This window comes from Lupinus angustifolius, chromosome LG01 (assembly GCF_001865875.1).
Source record: "Lupinus angustifolius cultivar Tanjil chromosome LG01, LupAngTanjil_v1.0, whole genome shotgun sequence".
NCBI lineage: Eukaryota > Viridiplantae > Streptophyta > Magnoliopsida > Fabales > Fabaceae > Lupinus > Lupinus angustifolius.
The window spans coordinates 3,392,013-3,392,344 of record NC_032009.1 but is presented as its reverse complement, the minus strand read 5'-3'; the positions used below and the strand labels follow the sequence as shown (position 1 = coordinate 3,392,344).

Genomic DNA, 332 nt, shown 5'->3' with positions numbered 1-332 from the left:
TGAGGATGAGGATGAGCATGAGCATGAGGATGAGGAAGAGGATGAGAATGAGGATGAGCATGAGGATGAGCATGAGGATGAGGATGAAGGTGTGGATGAGGATGAGGATCAGGATGAGGATAAGGATGAGCATAAGCATGAGGATGAGGAAGAGGATGAGGATGGGGATGAGCAAGAGGATGAGGATGAGGATGAGGATGAGGATGAGGATGTGCACGAGGATAAGGAGGAGGATGAGGATGAGGATGAGGATGAGGATGAGGATAAGGAGAAGATGAGGATGTGGATGAGGATGATTATGAGGATGAGGATAAGGATGAGGAAGAGGATGA

The 332-nt window shown here is 48.2% G+C and overlaps 1 protein-coding gene across 1 annotated transcript in view; it reads right to left on the bottom strand.

Annotated features, from left to right (window-relative positions):
• The window catches only part of LOC109329647 (protein Brevis radix-like 4), a 6,439-nt gene that overhangs the window by 4,731 nt on the left and 1,376 nt on the right, over positions 1-332 (bottom strand). The window lies entirely within an intron of this gene.